The sequence below is a fragment of the Globicephala melas genome, chromosome 15, assembly GCF_963455315.2.
Source record: "Globicephala melas chromosome 15, mGloMel1.2, whole genome shotgun sequence".
Taxonomy (NCBI): Eukaryota; Metazoa; Chordata; class Mammalia; order Artiodactyla; family Delphinidae; genus Globicephala; species Globicephala melas.
The window spans coordinates 25223735-25236103 of record NC_083328.1 but is presented as its reverse complement, the minus strand read 5'-3'; the positions used below and the strand labels follow the sequence as shown (position 1 = coordinate 25236103).

At 44.0% G+C, this 12369-nt stretch overlaps 1 pseudogene; it reads right to left on the bottom strand.

The window, feature by feature from the left end:
* Window positions 1–11257: 11257 nt before the first annotated feature.
* The window catches only part of LOC115867589 (transforming protein RhoA pseudogene), a 29953-nt pseudogene continuing 28841 nt past the window's right edge, over window positions 11258–12369 (bottom strand).

The following is a 12369-nucleotide window of genomic DNA, read 5'->3' as shown; positions in this document are numbered from 1 at the left end:
TGTTGCACTTCCCTATTCTGTAAAGCCCACAGTGCCTGAAATCCTAGCCAGCATCTGAAGAGATTTATGAGGATTAACTAAATTCCGTAGGCAGAACGTTTGAGCTCTTTGGAAAAAGCGTTTGTGAATATACTGATGAGGAACTCAGAGAGAGAGAGGCAAATAATAATGATTAATAGTGGTAATCATACAATAACTATTAACCTCCATTGCCACTCTGTGTGTGGCAGGCCCTGCTCTTAAAACTCTACTTTAAGTCCTCACCAACAGCCCTATGAGATAGATACGCATAGAGCAGTCGTCTAAAGTGAAATCTCATTTAAAATTGTAGTGATATTGGGTAATACACTGTGTTGGTGATGATGTGGTGAAACAGGTATTATTAAGATGTTACGGAAACACCAGAATGAACTTTTTGGCCAACACAATGCCATACCTAGCTCGTAGGCAACGAGACTGGCCCCACCTTCTCAGAAGGCTGTTTAGCATACCTAAACAACCTTTCACATCCTTGGCCCATCAATTCTAGTTCTAAGACTATATCTTACAGTTATACTCATACCCGATTTTAAAGGATATGTGTATAAGAATATTCATTGTAGCACTGTTTGCGGTAGACAAAATTCTATATATACCTATGGGAATGGCTGAAATAAAAACAACTGACAATGACAATACCAAATGCGGGTGAATTAGCATATATTGCTGGTAGAAAGACAAAGTGGTACAGTCACTTTGGAAATCAGTTTGGCAAGTACTTATTAAGTCAAACATGCACTTACCATACAGCCCAGTAATCCCACTCCTAGATGTTTACCCAAGAGAAATAAAAACTTATGTCCACACAAAAACTAGTATGCAATGATAGCAGATTTATTCGTGATTGCCCCAACTGGAAATGACCCAATGTTTTCCAGCTGGTGAATGGATATAAACTAGCTGTGGTATATCTGTACCATGGAATATAACTCAGAAATAAAGAGGAACCAAACACTCATACACACAACAATATGGATGAATCTCAAATGCATTGTGCCTAGTGAAAGCAACAAGGCTCAAAGGCTGCATCCTGTATGATTCCATTTATATGGCATTTTGGAAAAGGGAAAGTCCTTTTGGGCGGGGTACAGAGAGCAGATCAGTGGTTGCCAGGGGCTGGGGATGAATGAAGGGGATGACTATGTATAAAGATGCACTAGGGAGACTTTTGGAGTGATGAAATTGTTCTGCATTGTGGTTGTGACTACATGATTGTATATGTTTATCAAAATTCATAGAGCTGTACACTACCGCATGTATACCTCAATCATCTTGACTTTTAAAAAATAACTGGAAATAACAATATCATCGGTAGGGGGATTGGTTAAGTAAATTAAGGTAAATGAAATACTATGCAGTCATTCCAAAGAAGAGGGAGCTCTAAACATATATGTAATTATCAGAAAGATGAATAGATAGAAATTTTTAAAAGCACGGTACAGGAGACTGTGTGTAGTATGTCACCGATGGTCTTAAAAAAGGGAAAATACTATTTGTTTACCTATGAAACCATTCTCCATATAATTAAAAAACTCATCCTTCTCTGTGATGACCTAGATAGGGGGGGAGAGGAGGAGGAGGGAGGTCCAGGAGGGAGGGGATATAGGTATGCATAGAGCTGACTCATTCCATTGTGCAGCAGAAACTAACACAACATTGTAAGGCAATTTTACTCCAATAAAAAAAATTGATACCTAAAAATAAAGAGAGAGAAGCTTGGGGCAAAAAAACCCCCAAAAACCCAACTCATCCTGAAACTGTGCCTCATAGGATTAACAGAAACTGGTCACTAATAGAAATTCTTGAGGTTGTCTAACAGCTTGCTTAAAAACCCCTCTGCTTGTAGCCCACCTTCACTAGGCAAGCTTGCCTTAATTATTTTGTTCAAATTGCATAGGCAGCAAGCTTCATGAAGCCTAAACAATAAGATGTTTGCCTGAGTTGTTTTCCAGGAACTTGGAGTCAGCTGTGTCTTATTCAAGCTCAATCAGGCTAAGACTGGTTGGGACCACCAACCCTAAAACTGGGCCTGTGCGGGTGTCTGATGAATAACCTTTTGATGTCAGAGGGCCAAAAATGCCACCCTCGGATCGTGCTAAGTGCCTCCATTTTTGAACATACATCCCATGAAAAAGCGTGTAACTCAGATACGTCTGTGTAGAACAGTGATTACCTCACATTTTCCCTACCTCCAATCACCTTTCCCCATATCTAAGACCAACCTCCTTTTTTTTAATTAACTAATTAATTTATTTATTTTTGGCTGCGTTGGGTCTCCGTCGCTGCACGCGAGCTTTCTCTAGTTGCAGCGAGCGGGGGTTACTCTTCATTGCAGTGTGCGGGTTTCTCATTGTGGTGGCTTCTCTTGTTGCAGAAGCACGGGCTCTAGGTGCGCAGGCTTCAGTAGTTGTGGTGTGTGGGCTCAGTAGTTGTGGCGCGTGGGCTCAGTAGTTGTGGCGCACGGACTTAGTTGCTCTGTGGCATGTGGGATATTCCCCGACCAGGGCTCGAACCCATGTCCCCTGTACTGGCAGGCGGATTCTTAACCAGTGTGCCACCAGGGAAGCCCCATCCTTCTTCTTTATCCCATAAATATCTCAAGCCCCTCGCCTGCAGAGAAGTGGATCTGAGATTTGTTCTCCTGTCTCTTCACTTGACTACCTTGTAAATAAACCCTTTTTCTGCTGCAAACCTTGGCACCTCAGCATTTTGGCTTGTGGCACATCAGGCAAACAAACCTGGTTCAGCAATAGCTATACATAGCACACATCTGAAAAGATATACAAGGAAGTACAAACAAAAATTGCCCCTGGGGAAGACTGGATAGCTAGGGGTCAGTGGTCAGAGAGAGACATTCTTTAATCCGTAGAGTAATTTTGATTTAAAGTTTTATTTATGTGTTTACATTACTGTGCACAAGCAGCTGTGTGCAGGTGAAACTTGATAGCCCTGCTTTTGACCACATTAAGGGTCTTGACATGCTCAATTCTTGAAGTGTGGGGGGGTAAGTAACACCTCCCTTGACCAATGGGAGCCAGTGAATACTCCATGTCTCAGGTGGACATTTATGAGACATATTCTACATAGTTCCCTAGAAGGTCTCCAGTGGGATTAAGCCCTAGTTGCCCAGAGCAGTAAGTCACCACTGCACTGATTTCACCTTCTTCCCAAGTTCACTGTCACAGTTCCCCCACTCCAGTTTCTCAGAATTCTTCCCTGCAAAAAACTATTTCCACAATAACTCCTTGTCTCAGATTTTGCTTTTTGGGTTAAACCAAGCTAGGACAATTGAAGGAAATGCAGAGTTCTTGAACGATTCTTCATCATCGCAATGAGGAGTTTCAGCTTCTTGACACAGGATCATTGCAACTGACCACCTCAAGTGCAATAAATGGCAGCTCATAAACTTCAATCTGAATTCACGAGCTCTTATGATGACAAAATGGGAATTTTATTGTTGCAGCTCACCTTTTTGTATGTTATCATTATGTGATATTGTACGCTGATGCAAATATTCAGTTGGCCAAAAGTTCGTTCAGAGAAGCCGAACAAACTTTTTGGCCAACCCAATATATGTAACTGATGTGTACAGAGAGCATTCCAAATGAGGGAAGGAAGGGTACATAGAGGAAGGACCTGAAATGTCTTCTCGAACCACAGAGACTTGCTTTGGGGTTTTAATAATCTGGTTTCCGGGGTTGGCTGCCTCCTTCTGTAAATAAAGTCCAATTAGGACACAGCCATCGCCACTTTCTAATGTAGGGTCTGTGGCTGCTTTCATGCTACAAGAGTTGAGTAGTTGTAAGAGACCCCTTGTAATGGGGTCCACAAGCATAAAATACTCAATCTGATCCTTTAATAAAAAGTTTGCCAACTCCTAACTTCTTGTTCTATGATTTTTCTAGGCAAAGAGTATATTATTAACAAATGGACCATTATTATTTTCAGAGCAATATCCATTAATAATAAACAGAGCAACCAACATTTATAAGCCCTTACTGTGTGCATGTTATTTCACGTCATCCTAAAAATACTGGGACTTCCCTGATGGCTCAGTGGTTAAGAATCCTCCTGCTAATGCAGGGGACACGGGTTCTATCCCTGGTCTGCGAAGATTCCACATACCTCAGAGCAATTAAGCCTGTGAGCCACAACTACTGAAACCGCACGCCCTAGGGCCCACATGCCGCAACTATTGAGCCCACGTGCTGCAACTACTGAAGCCTGAGCCCCTAGAGCCCGTGCTCCGCAGCAAGAGAAGACACCACAATGAGAAGCCCGTGCACCGCAACAAAAAGTAGCCCCCGCTCGCCGCAACTAGAGAAAGCCCTCACACGGCAGTGAAGACCCAATGCAGCCAAAAACCAAAACCAAAACAAAACAAAAAAACTGGGAGGCAGGTATATCATCCCCTTTCATAAAGAAACTGGGGTTTAGAGAGTTTATGTAACTTTCAGGTAAATGGCAGAGTCAGGATGACCTCAAGTCCACTGAAACCTGCTCAGCTATTTTCCATTATCCTGAACCAGAGGCACTTCTTCCCTGCCCCTCCCATTGCCCACCCCCCCACCCCACCCCCCCGCTCTTACCACTGGACCTTTGCATATGCCCTTCCCTCAGCCTGAAAACTTCTTCCTGCTCTCTCCTCTCCCTCCTAGTTGATTTCCACTCATTCTTCAGCTCTCATTTTATATCTCATTTCTTACTCAATGCTATCTGGCTAGAATAGGTTTCTCTTCTCATCTATTTTGGGAGCTGGGAGGGGCTGAGAAAAGGGAGGAATATAGAGATAGGAGAAGGCTTCCAAATAGAGATGTACCTCACCTGGTTCCCCAACCAAGGCTCAAGGTCATGCCCCTTCTTGAGGGCAGACCACTTCCAGTGCCTGGTCCATGCTGGAGTATAAAGGTCCAGACTTCGCACCACAGCTTGGGACAATTCAGTGGGGACCCCTCAACTTCAGAGCTTCCTGTGGTAGGTTGAGGCCTTTCTGGGACCCAGCTTCCTCCTCCCCTCTCCTGATCCCCCTCCCTAGGTGTTGAACCCAAGAGCCCTCTCTAATAATAATCTCACTTCCTAATAACCTCACTCTCTGAGTCAGCTTCTCTGGGAACCTGCCACTCAATCCCAGAGAGCAGGGATAGCTCCAATTGCCCTTGGTCCCCTACCTTCCCCCGGTTCTCTGATGACTCATCACTCAGCAATTCCAGAGTTTAGGGCATTTCCTGCATTGCACCTGGAGAGCGGCAGGAATGTAAAGTCACAGTCATCCTCAGAACGCCCCAGAATTCCCCCACCCTGCACCAGCACCATGGCAGAGCCACCTACATAGGCTGGACGGAGACTCTGTTTCACGTCCGGTGCCCACACTGGACTGCTTTGAAGGACAGAAACCTTGCCTACCTTGCTCTTCTCTGGTAAAACAAGTATTTGTAGAATGACTGAATGAATGAAGTCCTGAAAGGTGGCTCATCTTACAAATGAAACTGAGACTCAGAGATGTAACTGACCCACAACATGAGTTGTGGAGTGGGGATTGCAGCCCAGCCCTTCTCCTCCAGAGGGACTAAGAAAATGGAACCCACGGAGATCATAGGTCCTGATTTCTGCACTGTGGCATATACATAGTTCGCACATTGGAACGTTGCCATGTAGGAGATTTTAAAGTGGAATGTTGGCGGGTAGGAAGAGGCAGTGGCAATTAATGTAAGTCCTTTAGAGGAAGTAAAATGAATCTGCCAGGTAAAATGACATTCTCAAGCCACTGCCAACAGGACATTTTTGGAGGGATGGATGAGCAATAAATTCATCAAATGCTTTGTTTACCAAGAGGGCTGAGGATTAAGGAATTCTTGAGGTAACTCTTGCTGATGTATTCTATCAGAGAATCCCAGCTGGACCAAAGCTGCTGGTTGAGATCAAAAGAGTTAAGTCCCTTACCAAGATTTAGTCGCCTCCCTCCTGGTAGGGTCCCTTTTCTTAGGAACTGCAGGAAAGGCTGTCTGGAGAATGGGGGTGAGGTGGGGAGTGCAGATGGAATTTTACAAATTGGAGACAGCTACTTTATAGAAACGTTATCCTCAACAGACAAGTCAAGGCATCTTTTGAAAATACGACATGCCTGCACGTAAGTCATTCACAGCCCCCGAGACTATGGCATCTAAGCTGCTGAGTCAAAGGGATGGGTCTGAATCCCAGGGGAATTCAAATTCCTTCTGATTCACTAAGGAGGAAAACAGCTACTGTCTTTTTTTTTTTGCAATATTGTTGCACTGAGCACAGTGCTAAAAATAGAAGTGACTTATTTTTTAAATACTTGCCTCTTACTAGACACTGTGAGACATTTTGCATGTATTATGTAATTGAATCCTCACTTTACCCCAGGAGGTAAGTATTACTGTTATCCTGCTTTAAAGATGAGATGAGGAAACAAGGCTTCAGGAGGCAAAGTGACCTGCCCAGGTCAGACAGCTGGACTGAGACCTGACCATTCAGTCTGATGCCAAGTCTAAGTGTTGCCAAACAAAGTTTGTGTGCCTGAAGCATAGTAAGGCCAAACAAACCAAAAACCTCAGAGTTTGGAGCAGAGAAAGGTTTACTGCAGGGCCAAGCAAGGAGAACAGGTGGCTTGTGCTCAAAAACTTCAAACTCCCCAATTGTTTGGGGGGAGAAGTTTTTATAGGCAAAATTTGGTATGAGGGCTGCAGGGTGTGTGACTTTCTATTGATTGGTTGCTGGTGAGGCAACAGGGTGGTACTCCAGGGATCTCATGCTCAGCCTGAATTTACCGTCCTCTACCCATGTGGGGGCCATAATTCTGCAGAAGAACTCAAAGATATTGTTATATATATACTCCTTGAGGGGGAACCAGGACGCTGCCCCAAGGCTGCACTATTGTTTCTTGACTGCTCCTCCCTTGTTCCTGCCTTCCCTCCCTTCCCATATCTGCCCTTTTGGAACTCAGGGAAGGTCAAGGAGACTGAATGAAGCTTATTTCCTACAAACAAGAAACGGGAGACACAGAAAGGATTTGTAGCCGGGAGCCCCACAGGGTCCTGCTCGGTTTCACAATGTATGTTTCATTCATACAACAAGTGGACAGACTATTTGATATTCCAGATGGGCTAGACAAACCTATGATGTGTGGTTGTTATAATGAACTTACAGATCCACACAATAAGGACGTTTTCATGCTGGAAAAGAATGTAGGATAAAGATGCTGTCTTGTCCAAAATCTCTCCCAGCTTTCCTAGTCTTTATCTCAGTTAGGGCTTCCGTGTCCTCTCTGAGCTCCAATCATCATGAGACTATACACAGTAAAACCGAAGCAGAGAAGGGTCAAGGACCTTGTTCAGGGTCACAGAGGTCACACAGCTGTTTGGGAGAGGAAAATTTCTCCTTTACCCCTTTGGGTTATTTTGACTGGTCTAATAATGAAATTGACATGAGAGAGATAAACAAATCTAATTTTGTACATACAGAGGTCACACAGGTATAGGACCTAAGAAATGACCAAAGTAGGCTGTTTATAGACTCTTTTAGACAAAGTAACAAGTGAAGGTTACCTGCTTTAAAGCTTTTTGGTAATATTTGTGGAGAAGGTTTTGAAGATTTGTATTTGCTCTTGACAAGTACATTGACCTTCGAGCAACACAGGTTTGAAATTCACAGGTCCACTTAGACATGGGCCTGCACGTCCTGCACAGGAACCACATGATCTATGGTTGGTTGAATCCGTGGATGTGGAACTGCAGATACCGAGGGATGAGTGTAAAATTATAAATGGATTTGTGATTTCTTGGAGAGTTGGTGCTCCTAATCCCCATGTTGTTCAAGGGTCAGCTGTAATCTTAAGGAGGCTGTGATTTAGAGTTTGGGCAAGAGAGCCCTTTTAGCAGTTTGTATTTTTATTTTTTTTAATTTAAATTTTTAAAAATTTTATTTATTTTTGGCTGCATTGGGTCTTCGTTGCTGCGCGTGAGGGCTTTCTCTAGTTGCGGCGAGTGGGGGCTACTCTTCATTGCGATGCTTGGGCTTCTCATTGCGGTGGCTTCTCTTGTTGTGGAGCACAGTCTCTAGGCGCGCGGGCTTCTGTAGTTGTGGCTCTCAGGCTCTAGAGGGCGGGCTCAGTAGTCGTAGTGCATAAGCTTAGTTGCTCCGCGGCATATGGGATCTTCCCGGATCAGGGCTCGAACCCGTGTCCCCTGCATTGGCAGGCAGATTCTTAACCACTGCGCCACCAGGCAAGTCCCCAGCAGTCTGTATTTTTAAAAGCCCTCAAAAATAAAATAAACTAGGGAATTCCCTGGTGATCCAGTGGCTAGACTCAGCGCTTTCACTGTTGTGGACCCGGGTTCAATCCCTAGTCAGGGAACTAAGATCCTGCAAGCCGCGAGGGGAAAAAGAAAAAAAAAAAAGAAAGAAAAGTAAATAAATAAATAAAATATCCTCTTTCTTTAGTCTCAAGCAAGTGTGGGCATGGTTTTATTTATTTATTTTTTTTCAGTACACGGGCCTCTCACTGCTGTGGCCTCTCCCGTTGCGGAGCACAGGCTCCGGACGCACAGGCTCACAGGCCCAGCCACTTCGCGGCATGTGGGATCCTCCCGGACCGAGGCACGAACCCATGTCCCCTGTATCGGCAGGCGGACTCTCAACCACTGCGCCACCAGGGAAGCCCAGTGGGCATGGTTTTAGATACCTCCTGGAGTATTTACATTTCAAGGACAAGGTAAGGTGTTCAAGGGACATAGAGAGAATGCAAGTTTTCTCCTAAGAGTTTTGGAGTGTATTTGTCTATTATCAGAAGTCTACAGTAATTGATGTTAATTTTTTTCCTTCCTTCTGAGTGCGTAATTCAACTTTAGGCCAATTCACTCTAGAGGAGACAGCCTCTAATATCATACCTATCAAATCTTGACTATTAGCCTCCAGCTGAGCTACTTTCTGGTCATTTGCAGGAGGGCCTGGGAAAAGTTCTGGCCACCTGTTTCCTTCGTGAAAGGGGATGGGGGTTTAGACCAGGGATCCGTAGATCCAAAAGGTCTTCTAGAGGATCAAGGACAGGCTGTTGGGGATAAGGGGTGTATAAGAGGGAGAGAAAGGGGGAATTTATGCTAGATTTGGTTTTTAATTTTGTTCTATATTTAATTTCTGTTCTTTCATCTTATTAAGAGAGTCCCAAAGGCTGGGTGTTACATTTCTTTGTATCCACTTTTTAGTTTGGTCTTTTCATGGGTACCAATGAGACAATTGTTTGAAGCTGAGAAAATTGTCAGTTTAGAAGTTTTTCCAATTCAAAGGATCCATTGTCTGGAGAGTAGGGGTTTCTTAACAGCCACCCAACCCAATAAGCCTTTTTATGGCTTCATTGTGGATTCAAGAGGTATTCCCAAGGAGAGTGAAAAGAAGTAGCTTTCACAAAATCCAGGAAGTTCATTCCCAAAGAGAATCTGAGAAAGCAAAGCAAAAGCTCAGCCAGGCAAGGTGACATCTCTATCCATCACCCTGCTGTACTGGTTCTTGATAACATTCTTACAAATGCATCTGTGGTACCCTTGCAACTCTGATTTCCCACCTAGGACAGCATTGCAGGATCCTGGTTATCTACACAGCTCTATTAAAATGCAGCACTGGGGGTGAATGCTGGATAGTTACATGGCTTTGAACAAATTGCTCTACTTCTCTGAGCCTTGATTTTCCCATCCATCAAAAGGAGACTAATCATACCCACTTCCTGGGATGTTGGCTACAAATTAGCTAATGCATGATAAGCGCTCAACACAGTTTTTTAGAAAACTGCCTTTATTTGATTAGTAGTTGAAAAAAATTAACAGATACAGAGAAACGGTTTAGTCAGCTGGAGAGACGATAGAAACTGAATGCCCCCCAAGAGAACTGAACAGGAGGAAACGTGAAAGGGTGAGGAAAAGAGGCATTGTGAACCAGAGCCCGACCCCGCCACCCAGGTGAGGCAGGTTATAGCACCTTCTGAAATGTTTAAGTGCCTCAGGCATGAAACCGAATTCCAATTTACTTAGCCCAGCCCAGGGCCAGGGGTACTGGGACGTGTGGGGCGGAATGAGACACATTCCAGAGGGTGAGACGGCCATCTTTGACTAGAGAAACTGACAGAACGGGAATTTTTTTAATGAATTTTTCATCTGACTTTATTTTCAAATACACTTTCTTTAAAAAAAAAAAGACACTTTAAGCAGGGATGACAAATATCAGTACTAGGAAATCCAGTTATACAAAAAGAAAAAAAAATACTACATCTAGTCTGGGGTAGATACATTTATTTGGGGTAATGTACATTCAGTGACACTAATTACGCAGTAACTATAAGGTAACTAACATGAAACCATGGAACTGTAACTTTGCCACAGCTTCATGGACTTGGGCCTTTCTGGCTGAGCACATCAAAAACGTGATGCCTACCCCAGAGCTAGGCCAGTGAAATCTGTTAAGGAGTAAAGCTCTGCAGCGGTGACTCACCAGAATACCTTGCAGCTGACAGATAATAGGCAGGACATGTTAGTTATAAAGCAGTTATAACCACTGTATAGTTATTGTCATGGTCTGAACGCGGGTTGGAAAAGAATTTCCAGACATAAGGCAGAATGTAAAGAAGATAGAATTTATTATGGGGAAGGGTCACTGCCAGAACAGCAGGCTGACTTCCTAGTAGTCTGGGAGACTCAAGCCGGAACATGTGCTATTGATCAGTTTTTATGGCCAGAAAACAAAGGAATGGTCCGAGGTGAAAATTTCGTTTACTGATTGGTCGAGGGACATATACTTTCCTTCTATAGGGTGGGAGTGGGACAGGGCAGATGCCTTTCCTTATTTGGGACAGGTCCCGCTGCCCAGGTGGGCATCGCCCAGGTGGGCTCAGGAATTTCATAACCATCACAACATGGTGGAGAGGGCGAGTAAGAGTCCGGTAGGGGGTGTAACGCTGACACTTTTTCAGGCAGGGTTGTCCTTTGTCCTTGAAGCACCATTGTCCTTGGAGCACCACAGTTATAACTTGAATTAGTGCCTGGTGTGTCAGATGGGAGAACAGAGGGCTGTTAGAGCTATGTCAGAGGAACCCTGGCAGGCCAGATGGTTTGGGCATCATTGATAATCATGGTTGACTTCTAAACACTGATAGCAAGATGACTTCTGATATGTAATCTTAGATAAATTATAGATAAATGAAAAAGGCCACTAATCAGCCACTAAGATTAATAAATAGCTCTTCGAAATTTACCGCATGAGGGCTGTGCTTTGCAGCACAGTTTCCCAAGATGAAGCACCCAGATTTTTCCTTCCTATATCTGGCTTGCAGAGCTGCTCTCATGCCCATTTCAAAAACCTCTCTCACTTCATCTTTGGGCTTTGATGCACACCCCATCTACCCCAAAGCTCCAATTCTGTTTGCCATATTTCTGTCTTCCTCTAGTTTTCCTGGCTCCTGGCTTATCTTGGTTAGCTCCCACCTTCTGCTCTCATCCTTCCAAAGATCCTTCTTCTCCCAAGCAGGATAATGGGACAGAAATGACTACTGGAGTCCATTTTTCTGGGATGTTTTCTGATGAATGTCTGATGTTTCCTGATAAATGTCCCTTTATCAGGGCTCTCAGTGGAGAAACACATCAGTATAACATCAGCATCCAGATACGCGAGGGACCTCAGGTGATCTCTTCCTGCCCACCTGTGTTCCACAAAGCCAATTCTGCCTGTTCTCCATCCACCTCGATATCTGCCACGTAGTTTTCAAACACCATGTGTACACACACCTTTGGGAACTGGCCCTTGCTACACACAGTGACAGAGCACACTGGCCAATGGGGAAGACAGCAATTAATCAAATATTTAATTACAAACTGAATAGGTACTACAATAAAAAAAAAATACAGAGACAACAGGAGACCTGCCCTGGAATGGAGAGGTGGTTAGGGAAAGGTTCTGGCTCAGAAGCTCTGTAACAAACTATCCTAAAACCTAGTGACTTAAACCAACAACAGTCATGTATGTTGCCCACAAATCTGCAATTTGGGCAGAATTCAACCTGGACAGCAAGTCTGGGCTCCACTTGGTGTCATCTGGGGCAACTTGACTGGGATTGGAGAGTAAATTAATTTACGTTAATTTGAGAAACTGCTCCAGAGAAGCATGGTTTCCAGCACAGTTTTATATCTTGTCAGAACAAAGAACATTAAATAAGTCAGGGATACATTTCAAGGGAAAAAAAGAAAACACACAGGTCAGCATGTATACCGCAAGTCAGCATGACCTTGGCACCTGGGAAGGGAGTCTTATCATCAAAGGAGGACCAGCATT